This window comes from Cervus elaphus, chromosome 13 (assembly GCF_910594005.1).
Source record: "Cervus elaphus chromosome 13, mCerEla1.1, whole genome shotgun sequence".
Classification (NCBI taxonomy): Eukaryota; Metazoa; Chordata; class Mammalia; order Artiodactyla; family Cervidae; genus Cervus; species Cervus elaphus.
The window spans coordinates 44,903,167-44,915,987 of record NC_057827.1 but is presented as its reverse complement, the minus strand read 5'-3'; the positions used below and the strand labels follow the sequence as shown (position 1 = coordinate 44,915,987).

Genomic DNA, 12,821 nt, shown 5'->3' with positions numbered 1-12,821 from the left:
GCAACTCACTCCAGTATTCCTGCCTGGAGAATCCCATGGACAGAGAAGCCTGGCGGCTACAGTCCATGGGATCACAAAGAGTCGGATACCGCTAAAGTGACTTGGCACTCACACATGCAAGCACTGCTGGCCTGTGCTGTTGAGAATGCCATTTTTAGTAGATATTGCTTATCAATATAACAAAAGTGATCTCATGTGCTGATAAACCATTTGTTGATAAAACTCATATATGTGTGAGACTATTTTTCTCTAACATTTTTCTGAAGTACAACTCTTTACTACTTTTTCAGGGTCTGATGTAGGCTATTTCATTTCATAGCTGACAGTAGTAGATGAAGAGCAGAATAGTGGAAGAAAAAATAATGTGCTTAGTAGTTTATACTTGCTTGTGATACTGTATTGCTAACTAAAAAATTCTATTAAGTCATTCCCATTAATTCCTTCTGGATTATAGAACTAATTGAATACTATTTCTTCTTTTTTTTTGGCCATGTCATGTGACATGTGGATCTTAGTTCCCTGGCCAGGGTTGAACCTGTGCCCCGTGCAGTGGTACTAACCACTGAACCTCCAGGGAATTCCCCTGACTAAGATTTCTTAACGGGCATCTCTCTTGGTAGACTGTCGTATGTCAAACTAATCAGTTCTTTTCCAACAGACTCTAAGATAGCCCAAATGATCCCTGTCTCCTGGCATTTACACCCTTGTGTAATCCCCTCCCTTGGTGAGCAGGACACACAACTTGTGCTAACCAATACAACAAAGGTGATAGGATGTCACTTCTGTGATTACATTAGGTAAGATCGTAACTTCCGGCTTTTTTGGAGACCTCTTGGGCTTCCCCAGTGGCTCAGACAGTAAAGTGTCTGCCTGCAGTGTGGGAAACCCAGGTTCAATCCCTGGGTTGGGAAGATTCCCTGGAGAAGGAAATGGCAACCCACTCCAGTACTCTTGCCTGGAAAATTCCATGGACTGAGGAGCCTGGTGGGCTACAGTCCATGGGGTCGCAAAGAGTCGGACACGACTGAGCAACTTCACTTTGGCTGGCTCTGAAGAAGCAAGCTGCCATGTTATAAACTGCCTATGGAGAAGACCTTTTTGCAAGGAACAGCCGACAGCCAGAAAAGAACTGAGGTTCTCAGGAAAACAGGCTGGCAAGGAAATGAATTCTGCCAGCAACCATGTAAGACTGGAAATTGATCCTTACCAGTTGGACTTTCAAATGAGACTCCAGCCCTGGCTGACCTCATGACTGAAGCCTTGTGAGAGATCATGAAGCAAATAATTCAGTTACATTGTGCCTGGAATTCTGACCTACATAAACTGTGAGATAATAAATGTATCATTTTAAGCCACCAAGTCCATGGTAATTGATTATGCAGCAATAGATAACTAATACTACTCAGTAACCCAGATAGCATTTCTAATAGGCAATTTTTAATTGAAATATAATTGACATAAAAGGGCAATTTTTTTACCATATGAAAAAATATGTATATTTTGTTAAATTAAATCCTTTGTGTATTTTGAACCTTTATCGAGAGTTAAATGTTATTATTTGAGTACTAACAATTTATTAAATTTTATATTAATTTTATCAAACCCCATAAAATAATACTATATCATTAGATGTTAGAGAATAGGGATGTGGCGACAGTGAATTGAAGACTTTCTTTGCATCACAAACCAAGTTCAGTTTTTCTTAGTAAGAATTGAACCTACTTTTAGTGACAATTGAACTTACTTCTTAGTGAAAGAAAAGCTAGAGAGTACTACAGTTCTATAATTCTGCTCTCCTCTCAGTGATCAAATAGTCATCTCTTCAGTTATATAAGAAATTAGAGTTGGAGCACTATTCTCCGTCTGCATTAGCAGTTCATTATCATTCTTCAGTAATGCAATTAATCTGGATACAAGTATGAAGAAGGTGATTTTTTGTACATAATCTATAAACTAAAAATAATACAAACAAGAATTTTCCAATGACACTCTAAATAACAGTTAACTGCATAGTTGTAAATCAGCCCAGAATTGATAAAAGATGATTCAGTACATATGAAGCAATCAACTAATCATGCTGCACACATACATAGGTTACCCACACCCCAGGGAAAATATAATACATTGTGTTCATTAGAATCTTTGATAAGGCAGACAACCCATGTTGACATTGCAGAGAATTCTGCAGTATTTATTCCTAAAACTATCTGCATAGAAACTTCTTAGGCCATAATCTGTACAACTCTGTTATTTACTGAATCTTATATCTGAAAGATTCCAAAGCATTTTCACACACATTATCCTGTTCAGGTTTCACAACTGCCATGAGGTTGTCAGTAAAGTTATTACTAATACCATTTCTAGATAAGGAAAAAAAGAGTCAGAGACGTTAGTTTATTTGTTTTAGGTCAACTTGCTAAAAGCAAAATGGAAATCCAGGTCTCTCATTACCTTTAAGGAATATTGTTGAAAAAACATTATTCCATTTTGACCAGCTATCATAGAAGAAGCACCTAGGCAAACCAGTACCACCTCTGCAAGAAGAAATCCGAATTCCTACTCAAGTGCTTAATTCAGTAAGCATTTTCCACATTTAACTTTCACATATAAATTTAGGCTTCATTAGCTTTAGCTAAAAGTAATTTATTTCAGAAACCCACAAGCATATTTAATGGATAATATATTCAATTTTTCATTAAAATATTTTTTGTATCCCAATTACAATAATTTATAATCCCCCACTCCAGAGGGCAGGCTACAGTCCATGGGGTCGCAAAGAGTTGGACAAGACTGAGTGATGATCACTTCCTCTTTATAATTCCATCAATACTTGAAATTATGTCTCAAACCCTGCTGCTGCTGCTGCTAAGTCACTTTCAGTCATGTCTGACTCTGTGCGACCCCATAGACAGCAGCCCACCAGGCTCCCCCGTCCCTGGGATTCTCCAGGCAAGAATACTGGAGTGGGTTGCCATTTCCTTCTCCAGTGCATGAAAGTGAAAAGTGAAAGTGAAGTCGCTCAGTTGTGTCTGACTCTTAGCGACCCCATGGACTGCAGCCCACCAGGCTCCTCCGTCCATGGGATCCTCCAGGCAAGAGTACTGGAGTGGGGTGCCATTGCCTTCTCCGGTCTCAAACCCTACTTCTTCCATAAAGCTTTCTCTGATAATTTCATCAAGTATTAATCTTCGCCTTCTTTAACTGTTGTTAATATTTTATTTAACAGAGCATGAATTTAAGGTGCAATATTATTGTATTCATTTTAAACAGTTAATAAAACTAGCCTGTTTCAGGTCTTTCTAATACAACCTGCTTTCAATTACAGTTCAGTATCTTCGTGACCCAGATAATCACAATGGTGTGATCACTCACCTAGAGCCAGACGTCCTGGAATGTGAAGTCAAGTGGGCCTTAGAAAGCATCACTACAAACAAAGCTAGTGGATGTGATGGAATTCCAGTTGAGCTATTTCAAATCCTGAAAGATGATGCTGTGAAAGTGCTGCACTCAATATGCCAGCAAATTTGGAAAACTCAGCAGTGGCCACAGGACTGGAAAAGGTCCATTTTCATTCCAATCCCTAAGAAAGGCAATCCCAAAGAATGCTCAAACTACTGCACAATTGCACTCATCTCACACGCTAGTAAAGTAATGCTCAAAATTGTCCAAGCCAGGCTTCAGCAATATGTGAACCGAGAACTTCCAGATGTTCAAGCTGATTTTAGAAAAGGCAGAGGAACCAGAGATCAGATCACCGATATCCGCTGGATCATTGAAAAAGCAAGAGAGTTCCAGAAAAACATCTATTTCTGCTTTATTGACTATGCCAAAGCCTTCGACTGTGTGGATCACAATAAACTGTGGAAAATTCTGAAGGAGATGGGAATACCAGACCACCTGACCTGCCTCTTGAGAAACCTGTATGCAGGTCAGGAAGCAACAGTTAGAACTGGACATGGAACAACAGACTGGTTCCAAATAGGAAAAGGAGTGAAAAAGTTGGCTTAAAGCTTAACATTCGGAAAACTAAGATCATGGCATCTGGTACCATCACCTCATGGGAAATAGATGGGGAGACAGTGGAAACAGTGTCAGACTTTATTTTTGGGGGCTCCAAAATCACTGCAGATGGTGACTGCAGCCATGAAATTAAAAGACACTTACTCCTTGGAAGGAAAGTTATGACCAACCTAGATAGCATATTAAAAACCAGAGACATTACTTTGCCAACAAAGGTCCATCTGGTCAAGGCTATGGTTTTTCCAGTGGTCATGTATGGATGTGAGAGTTGGACTGTGAAGAAAGCTGAGGGCCGAAATATTGATGCTTTTGAACTGTGGTGTTGCAGAAGACTCTTGAGAGTCCCTTGGACTGCAAAGAGATCCAACCAGTCCATTCTGAAGGAGGTAAGTGCTGGGTGTTCATTGGAAGGACTGATGTTGAAGCTGAAACTCCAATACTTTGGCCACCTCATGCGAAGAGTTGACTCATTGGAAAAGACCCTGATGCTGGGAGGGATTGGGGGCAGGAGGAGAAGGGGACGACAGAGGATGAGACGGCTGGATGGCATCACCGACTCGATGGGCATGAGTTTGAGTAAACTCCAGGAGTTTGTGATGGACAGGGAGGCCTGGCGTGCTGTGATTCATGGGGTCGCAAAGAGTCGGACACAATTGAGAGACTGAACTGAACTGAACTGAACTGAACTGCTATAACACAGCCAGGTTTATTTAAAGTGAGGCACAATATTACTTCTATATGCATTCATAGTACTTTATCTTAAATTGTATCCAATTTGGAACATTATTACATATTACTTTTTACTATTTTCTAATTATGTCTTCTCTGACACAGAACTCTATGGTATTTGAGGACCAGAGCCATATCATAATGATAATTTATATCATCTATACATAGCCCAGTGCTAGGCATTATAGGGGTTCAGGAATTACCTACTAGTTAGTTATTATGACAGCAAAGCAAAGTGGAAATGTCAGTGCAGTAGAGAGGTTAGAAAACCTGGAATATTGTCAGAACTCTGCTCCTAACTAGCTACTGATCTTGAACAAATCATTTAATTCTATTTCTTTATATATAACATGAAGAAATTAAACTAAATAATCTGTAGATGTATCTTCCAAGTGTATACTGAATTAAGAATTGAAGAAAACAAAGTTGTGAAGCTTCACTTTTCCTAAATTGATGTTGAGAGAAAACAAGGGAAAATAGTTTAGAGATGCTACAGAGCAGAAAAACTTCAAGGGTTGTTGCCTTCTTTAAATAGGACATACATCAAAGAATAATATGTAGATTTTTCACATTTTACATATACTAGTTCATCTTGGACGTACTTTCTATTCTGTCTTCTGGAACCTAGATTCTTAATTTTTCATGCTCCAGAGAGTCTTCAACTCTAACCCCAGGTTCTATAAGGAAATTAGTGTTCAAAGTCCCTTCTGAGTAAACAATACAAAATGGAAGACATAAAGACTATTACAGATTCTCTTCTGGCCTGGATCATAGAAAACCCTGTCTCCTTCGTGACAAGGTATTAAAATATATCAACCTATATAGGTATCTATTCCTAAAAATGTCAAATTAAAAATTTCAAACTATCAAATTTTTTTAATATCAAATTTAAAAAATCAAAAATATCTTTCATCATATCTCAGATCTATAGATTTAACAAAATCGCAATCATAATCCCACCAGTTACCAAGCTGACTCTAAAATTTATATGGAAATTCAAAGAATCTAAGATATCCAAAATAATCTTGAAAAAGAACAAAATTGAAGGACTTCTGACTTTAACATTTAAAACAAAACTACAGTAACCAAGACAGTATATTAAGAGTATAAGACTCAGTAAATAGAGTAATGAAAGAGAAGAGAGAACAGAAAAGATCCACACTTACACAGATTTTTGGTTTACAAAAAAAGCACCAAAGTATCCAATTAGGAAAGTCTTTACAACAATGATAGTCGAATAACCCTGACTCCCACCAAACACCATCAAAGTGGATGATAAACCTAAACATAAAAATTGTGATTTTGGAGTAATCAAAAGTTTTTAGATGGGTCATACAACACAATATCTATTAAAGAAAAAAATTGAAGAATTAAGCAATGATCAAAATTTAAAACTTCTGTTCATCAAAAGATACCATTAAGAAAAAGAATAGGCAAGCCACAGATTGGGCTTCCAAGTTGGTGCTGTGCTAAAGAATTCACCTGCCAATGCAGGAGGTGCAGGAAATTTGGGTTTAATCCCTGGGTTGAGAAGATTCCCTGAAGTAGGAAATGGCAACTCGCTCCAGTATTCTTGTCTTGAAAATTGCATGGACAGAGGAGCCTGGTAGGCTACAGTCCATGGTGTCTCAAAGAGTTGGAGGCAACTGAGCACGCATACACGAGCAACAGATTAGGAAAAGATACTTACAAAATATGAATCTAATAAGGGAAGGATTAGATTATTATTAGATTATTAGATCTAATAAGATAAAGGACTGTTATCTAGAACTTGTGTAATATGTAGCCAATGCAGCTATTTCAATTTAAATGAAATATAATTAAAAATATACTTCCTCATTTGCACTAGTTGCATTTCACAATAAATATATTCCACTATGCAGTAAATTCTATGGGACAGCACTGGTCTAGAATGTTAAAAAAAAAAAAAAGAAAGAAAAGAAAAAACCCACAACTGACAATAAAAAGACAATCCAATTGAAAAAGAATAAATATTTGAAAATATGTTTCATAAAAGCAAAGATACATGGATACCCAATAAGTACATGAAAAAAAGACTAACATTATTAGTTAACAAAGAAACGCAAATTAAAATTACAATGGTATATCATTACAACACACCCACTAGAATGGCTAACATGCAAAGAAATGACAAAACCAAACGCTGACAAGCTTGTGGGGTAACCGGCACTTTCTCACAGTATTGGCTGGAATTTAAAATGGTATAACCACTTTGGATATGAATGTAGGCAAGCTCCGGGAGACAGTGAAGGACAGCAAAGGCTGGCATGCTGCAGTCCATGAGGTCACAAAGAGTCAGACATGACTGAGTGAACAATAACCACCACTTTGGAAAACAGTCTGGCATTAGAAGATCTAAATATATACCTATCCTAGGACTTGGCAATTCCACTCCTAGGCATAAAATGAAGACAGGTTTCCCACAAAGATCTGAACGCAAGTGTTCATAACAGCTTTATTCATAATAGCTAAAAACTGGAAATAGCCCAGATGTACATAAATAGAAGCTAGCTATTGTGTGCTCAGTCGTGTCTGACTCTTTTCAACTACGCGGACAGGAGCCCACCAGGCTCCTCTGTCCATGCAGTTCCCCAAGCAATATTACTGGAGTGGGTTGCCATTTCCTCCTCAAGTAGATCTTCCCAACCAGGAATCAAACCCACATCTCTGGCATCTCCTGCATTGACAAGCAGATTCTTTACTACTCACGTCACCTGGGAAACCCACATAAATTAGAAGAATGGACTTTAAAATTGCTTTATATTTGTAAATAACAGGTAGTGAAAAAGAACAGACATGAAACAACATAGATAAATCTAAAAAACATTATGCCAGTGAAAGAAATCTTACATGTGAGAGCATATACTGTATAATTCAGTTTATATAAAACTCTAACATAGGCAAAAATAATCCATGGTGGAGAAAAACATTAGAACAGTGAATCCAGAGGAGGTGAGGGCAGAGGTTATTCGAAAAGGGGCATGAGGGAACTTTCTCATCTGGAGTGATGGTATTGTTCCATATGTCATAGTGGTTTGGGCTACCCATGCATATGTGTAAAACTCAGTGAACATACACTTAAGATTTGCACATTTTATTACAGTAAATTTCACATTTTAAAAATTGTTTGGAACTGTAGCTATTAATACATATACTGGACAAAGTATTTTGGGAGAAGTACACTGATATCTGCAAGTAACTTTACAATGCATCAAAAAATTAGATGGTTTAGATAGAGGGATGAATAGATGGATATGTGACAGAACAAGCAGAGTAAAAAGTTAATAGCAGGTACTTCCCTGGCAACCCAGTGGTTAAGACTCTGCACTGCCGATGCAGGGGGCAAAGGTTCAAATCTGTGATGCCTGGTCGGAGAATAAGATCACACACGCCACAGAGCATGGCCAAAAGATTAAAAAAAAAAAAAAAAAAAAAAGTTAATAGTAAATCTAGGTGGTATGAATAGATTTCACTGCAAAATTCTTTCAATTTTGCTATATGTTTGAATTTTTTATAATAAAATGTTGGTGAGGGGGAAAAAATAAAAGATACCCCAGGCTTTTCAAAGAATTCCAGTATTAAATCTCCAAAATAAAAATTGAGAGAAAAATATGTCAAAATCATATTTTTCTCTTGCTCTTGTCTATAGCTTCATCCTACAGGTCCCTGAGCTGCATTTCCCTATCTCACATGAGATAATTCCCTCCCTTCAAGGATTCTGAGTATTATCAAAAAAGAACATTCAGAGTCTTTGCAACTGCAATTTTTACTTAAAGCTCTGTTTTTATCTTCTGTTCCTTTATCTTCTGTGCAAGAAGATAGGCAGCTTCTGATTTAGAGTTTTTAGATTTTGGTGTGTGTGTGAAGTCGCTCAGTCATGTCCAACTCTTTGCGACCCCATGGACTGTAGTCCATCAGGCTCCTCTGTCCATGGGATTCTTCAGGCAAGAATACTGGAGTGGGTTGCCATTTCCCTCTCCAGGGGATCTTCCCAACCCAGGGATCGAACCCAGGTCTCCCGCATTGCAGGCAGACGCTTTATCCTCTGGGCCAACAGGGAAGTCCCACCCAAATCAAAATGCTAATGTGCACTGACTAGTAATATTTCCAAAAATAAAATAAAAATGAGTCAGGAAGAAAAGAAACCAATTTTTTTAAATGTAAGTAATGCTATTCTCCAATAAAAGAGTAAGGTTATGAAAAGAGCGGAAGGAGAGAAACTTTAGAGAAACTTGAAAAACACTACCTCAGTCAGGTGATCAGGACCAACATCAACAGAGATAGGTCATTGTTGATTGTATGTGCCTGTTATAATAAATAATCTGACTGCCCTTTATCCCTCGTTCCTGGGCGGTAGACTCTAAATCCTTGGAATTTTCTGTGTAATCAGAATATCTGTGTTATTTCTGAGCCCCTTGGACCATACCTGAGTTTATGCTAATAAGATACCTTAGGATGGAAGCTGGCCATGCCAGAGAGACCAACCAGGTGAGCCAAGTGATATCAGCGCAGCCTGACCCCCCCCTCCACGGAGGGGAAGTATACTGGAGAATGCATCCAATTACATTGTCAATGATTCAATCAATCATGCCTATGCAATGAAACCCCAGTAAAAATTCTGGACACCAAAGCTCAGAGGTGCTTCCTGGTTGATGAGCAAATTGATGTGCCAAGAGAGTGATGCACCCTGATTCCATGGGGAAAGAGCATGGAAGTTCAGTGTTTGAGATCCTCCCCAACTGCACCCTATGTGTCTCCTCACTTGGCTGATCCTGATTCGTATCCTTTCTAATAAAGCTATAATCTTAAGCATACTTCTCTCCTGAGTCATGTGAGTTGTTCTAGTGAATTATCAAAGCTTCAGGGCTGTGGGAATCCTTGAATTTATAGCCATCTGGTCAAAAGTGCAGGTGGGAAAGGAAACATCAAATTTGCAACTGGTATCTGAAGCACAGGTAGTCTTATTGGGAACTGTGCCCTTAATCTGGAGTCTGCGCTAACTCCAGATGGTTAACATCAGAATTACGTTGCAAAGTTGTAGTACCCTTGATGTGATGCAACGAAAATGGCACTTTATCTCTGTGGTCTTCCTCTCCAAAACCCCTAGTCTAATCATAAGCAAAAACATAAAAGAAATCACAGTTAACGAACCTTCTATAAAATACGTAATCAATACTCCTCAAAATTGTCAAGGTCATCAAAAGCAAGAAAAGTGTGAGAAACTGTCACAACCCAGAGGACCCTAAGGAAACATGATGAAAAATTTAATGTGGTAACCTAGACAGGATCCTGGAAAGGAAAAACTTAAGAGACCTGAATAAAGTATAGACTTTAACTAATAATAATATATCAATATTGGTTTGTTAACTGTAACAAATGTAACACATTAAGGAATGATATTTATAACAAGCAAAAGTGAATATGGGGTATATGAAAATATTCTGTACAATCTTCACAACTTTTCTGTAAATATAAAATTATTCTAAAATAAAAATTTTATTAAAAACAAAGGATGTAGAGAAAAAAGAAAAATGGATATCTAAGGACCAAGAACATAATACTACACTAAATAAATCAGTGATGAGTTCCTGTTGATTGACAAAGTTACAACCGCAAGTATCCAGGAATCTTAAGTCAATTCAACAATTTTTTTTAAGGAGTTTTGTAGTTACTTATTTTAAAGTTACAGGACTTCAAAACTCCTTGGCAATAAACAGCTTGGCTGTCTCAAGTCCTGCTTCCCAGAGGGAGCTCCGTGCGAGCCTGGCCCGGGCCGTGAGGTCCGGCACCCCGCGCCCCGGTGAGGTCGGGCGGCCGGACAGTCAGAACTCGTCGATCTTCCTCTTCAGGTACTTGAGCATGGAGTCCATGCCCTGCGCGGAGCCCCAATCTTCTTGAGCACCTCACACTCCTGCTCATTGGCCTGCTCCAGCTCCAGCCTCATGTTGCAGCGCACAAGGGCCTTGGATTCCTCCAGCACGATGGGGTTGCAAGAGGCGAGCTCCTTGATGTGAACCATGACTTCCTGGATGAAGGTCCCAGGCCAGAACACCTGGGAGACCAGCCCTTTGCCGCACGCCTCCTGTGCTGTTAGCTTGTGCCCTCTGAGCAGCATTTCGTTGGCAGATGCTCCTCCCATAATCTTGGGGAACATGACGGTGGAACAGCCGTCTGGACTCTGTCCGAAGGTGGAATAGGGCGTCTGGAACCACGCCTTTTCGCATCACAGACCACATCACAGAGAGGCAGGATGGATGCTCCTAGCCCCATGGCTGGGCCATTCACAGCTACGATAATAGGCTTCTTGAACTGGGTGAAGGTGTTCACGAAGTTTCTGATGGCCTCGGCCATCCTGGCGCTCTCCCTCTTGCGGTCATGCGTTAGGCGCCAGATGGAAGTAGAGGCAGTCCAGGCCGCAGCAGAAGATGCTGCCCACGGCGCTGAGCAGCACCAGCTTGCTGTCGTCGGCGGCGGCCATGCTCAGCACGCTCTGCAGCTCCTTCATCACCTCCGGGTTCAGCGAGTTGTTCTCAGACGACTTGGTGGACAGCAGGATGTGGGTGAAGCCGTCCTGTTTCCGGACCACGATGTCCCGGTACTTGTAGGCGCTTTCCCTCTGCCGCACGCTGAAGTGCAGCCGCTTGTCAAAGGGCTGGTCTCGCCTGTCCTTGATGAACTTCCTCTTCCCAGCCTTCACGCCCGTGACTAACGTCTGCAGGGGGCTCGTACCATTGGCCGTCAGCGCGTCCATGAATCGGGAGGTGCCTTTCCTGTGCACGGCCAGCCCCGTGGCCATGGCGGCCTTCACGGGCCTGACGCCTGCGGCAACATCGGGTGTATCCAGGGCCGCCTCCCCATCCGCACCGGCTCCACCCCCGGACTCAGTAGGGCCCCAACCGGATTCTCGGCCACCGCCCCCGGGGCCGCTGTGTCCTCCAGCCCGTGCTCCACGGGGTCCGGCTTCTCGGGGCTCTCGTCCTGAAAGCCGTCCAGCACGGTCCCGCTCTTGACGGGGCTCTTGGGCACGAGGATCCTGTTGCCCGACCGGGCCAGGTCCATGTTCTTGCAGGTGGCCAGGCCCCGCGCGGGGCTCTTCTGGAACTTCTGGCTGGCAGTAAACAGCGGGCTGCTCTTGGCCTCGTGCTCCTTGCCCACCACTAGGGCCTTGGGGGCTGCCTTGGAGAAGCTGCTGTTGGTGGATCTGGAGATCTGCTTCTGGCCATTGTTCGGGGAGGTCCGGTTGGCTCTGGTGAAGGTGCCCTCCTTCTGCTTCTCGGTGTGGCCGCCGGTTGAAGTCGTGGATGCACTCCTCGCAGTTCACCAGCTGCTGCTCTGGCTCCCAGGTGGAGTCCTCCCTGCCGTAGCCTTTCCACCAAACCAAGTACTCCGTCTCCCCTTTCTTGTTTTGCCTCTTGTCAACGATCCTTTCAACCTCCTGCAGCTCCTCGGAGGCCATGGCGCGCCTCACTGGGCAGGGCCAGCAAGGCCACCCTAGTCATTTTGAAGACTCCCAGTGGTCTGCTCCAGAGCCCCTGAACACTCCTATATATAGGGGACCACACCCTTATGATTATGAGGTCAGTAAGTCCATTCCTGAGCCAATGGCAGCCTTCCCCCAGCCTTGGCATCACAAAGCCTCATCCTGAAACCTCTGAGGGTGGATGGGGAGCAACTCAGTTGAGTTGCTGGGAGAAATGAGGCATTTTTCATGATCCTAAAGAGTCCGCCAATCTCAGCTGCCATCCTCATCTCTCTACATCAACACAGATGGGCCACATGGCAGGGAGAGTGTGTCTCCTCCAAACCTTGCCTCACAGCCAGGTTTTAGCCTTTCATTCGAGTCTCTCTCACATTACATTATTATCTACTTTGTGTTTTCTTGCCTCAAATCCACCCATGATAATTAGGCTGTGGAAATGAGAATAATTTCACTTTCCTCCTACAGCTGGTAGGAGGAAATGCACCTTGAAGACCATTTCTGGGCCACTTATGAGAAACCTTTTCCATCCCACCTCCTTTTCTCAGTCTTCATCTAGCGCTCCTCAATTTTC

At 41.7% G+C, this 12,821-nt stretch overlaps 1 pseudogene; it reads right to left on the bottom strand.

Moving 5' to 3' along the window:
• Positions 1-10,592: 10,592 nt before the first annotated feature.
• Positions 10,593-12,258, bottom strand: LOC122706879 (annotated as a pseudogene).
• Positions 12,259-12,821: the final 563 nt, after the last annotated feature.